The sequence below is a fragment of the Psammomys obesus genome, unplaced genomic scaffold (assembly GCF_907164565.1).
Source record: "Psammomys obesus unplaced genomic scaffold, mPsaObe1.curated_primary_1811, whole genome shotgun sequence".
Taxonomy (NCBI): Eukaryota; Metazoa; Chordata; class Mammalia; order Rodentia; family Muridae; genus Psammomys; species Psammomys obesus.
In genome coordinates, this window is record NW_026596079.1 from 33990615 (window position 1) to 33993182 (window position 2568).

Sequence of the window (2568 nt, forward strand, 5' to 3'; positions counted from 1 at the left end):
AATAGACAATAACTTGCCAATAACTTCTAGCCAGACAGGATTAACCTACCAGACATGCATTAAACTGTCTAGCCGAGATGTGTTTCTTAATAATATGAGCATATTCCTAAAGGTGTATTCCAAGAATTACAGAAGAACTTCCAAAAATCTTGCCAGATTTAGAACTGCCAAAACTCAAAGAAAAGGAAAGAAAGAGAGGAAACACACTTAAGAAAGGCACACTGTTTTTTTTTTGGAAGAGGTAATTGTCAAACCAAAGGCTGTCATTTACGTGATATTGTGTGGGATTGGAACAACATCTTTTTGTACCTATTGTTCATTTAAACACAATAGCTCAGATATTATTTCTCTTGAGAAATAAAATTACTCAACTCTGGTTTGAAAGATAACTTTACCATTAGAAAGACTGAAGAACCAGGCAGCTTTTCTTTCTTTTTTTTATTTATAATTATACATTATTTACTTTGTATCCCCCCTCTAGTTCCATCCCTCCTCCCATCCCAATCCTTCCCTTCTTCCTTCTTCTCCACACACTCCCCTCCCCAGGTCCGCTGGTAGGGGAGGGTTTCTTTTTCTTCCTTCTGATCCTAGTTTATTAGGTCTCATCAGGAGTGGCTGCATTGTCTTCTGTGGCCTGGTAAGGCTGCTCCCCCCTCAGGGGGAGGTGATCAAAGAGCAGGCCAATCAGTTCATGTCAGAGACAGTCCCTGTTCCCATTAATATGGAACCCACTTGGACACTGACCTGCCATGGGCTATATCTGTGCAGGGGTTCTAGGTTATCTCCATACATGGTACTTGGTTGGAGTATCAGTCTCAGGAAAGACCGCTGTGCTCGGATTTTTTGGTTCTGTTGCTCTCCTTGTGGACCTCCTGTCCTCTCCAGCTCTTAATATTATTTCCCACTTCTATCATAAGATTCCCTGCATTCTGCCCAAAGTTTGGCCATAAGTCTCAGCATGTGCTTTGATAGTCTGCAGGACAGAGCCTTTCAGAGGCCCTCTGTGGGAGGCTCCTAACTTCCTGTTTTCTTCTTCTTCTGGTGTCCATCCTCTTTGCCTTTCGGTGTGGGGATTGAGCATTTTAGCTAGAGTCCTCCCTCTTGATTACTTTCTTTAGGTGTACAGATCTTAGTAGGTTTATCCTATATTATATGTCTATATGAGTGAGTATATACCTTGTGTGTCTTTCTGCTTCTGGAACAGCTCACTCAGGATGATCCTTTCCAGGTCCCACCATTTACCTGCAAATTTCATGATTTCCTTGTTTTTCATTGCTGAAAACATTTTCTATTGTGTAGATGTACTACAATTTCTGTATCCATTCTTCAGTTGAGGGGCAACTAGGTTGTTTCCAACTTCTGGCTATTACAAATAAAGCTGCTACAAACATGGTTGAGCAAATGTCCTTATTGTGTACTTGAGCCTCTTTTGGATATATGCCTAGAAGTGGTATAGCTGGATCTTGAGGAAGCGCTGTTCCTTGTTGTCTGAGAAAGCGCCAGATTGATTTCCAGAGTGGTTGTACAAGTTTACATTTCCACCAGCAGTGGAGGAGGGTTGCCCTTTCTCCACAACCTCTCCAGCATGTGTAGTCACTTGAGTTTTTCACCTTGGCCATTCTGATGGGTGTAAGGTGAAGTCTCAGGGTTGTTTTGATTTGCATTTCCCTAATGGCTAATGAAGTTGAACATTTCTTTAAGTGTTTTTCTGCCATTTGATATTCCTCTATTGAGAATTCTCTGTTTAGCTCTGTACTCCATTTTTTAATTGGATTACTTGATTTGTTGCTTTTCAACTTCTTTAGTTCTTTATATATACTGGATATTAGTCCTCTGTCAGATAGAGGGTTGGTGAAGATTCTTTCCCAATCTGTAGGCAGTCGTTTTGTTCTGAGGACAGTGTCCTTTGCTTTACAGAAGCTTTTCAGTTTCATGAGGTCCCATTTATTCATTGTTGATCTTAGAGCCTGTGCTGTTGGTGTTCTGTTCAGGAAGTTGTCTCCTGTACCAATGAGTTCTAGGGTCCTCCCCACTTTTTCTTCTAACCGATTTAATGTGTCTGGTTTTATGTTGAGGTCTTTGATCCATTTTGGACTTTAGTTTTGTGCAGGGTGATAAGTATGGATCTATTTGCATTTTTCTACATGTAGACATCCAGTTAGACCAGCACCTTTTGTTGAAGATGCTGTCTTTTTTCCATTGTATGGTATTGAAATCTTTGTTAAAGATCCATAAGTGTGTGGGTTTATTTTGGGGTCTTCTATTCGGTTCCATTGATCCACCATTCTGTTTCTATGACAGTGCCATGCAGTTTTCATTACTGTTCCTCTATAGTACACCTTGAGATATGGGATGGAGATACCTCATGAAGGTCTTTTATTGTAGAGGATTGTTTTAGCAATTCTGGGTTTCTTGTTATTCCATATGAAGTTGAGAATTTTTCTTTCAAGGTCTGTAAAGAACTGTGTTGGTAATTTGAAGGGAATTGCATTGAATCTGTAGATTACTTTTGGTAAAATGGCCATTTTTACTATGTTAATCCTGCCAAGCCCTAAGCATGGGAGATTT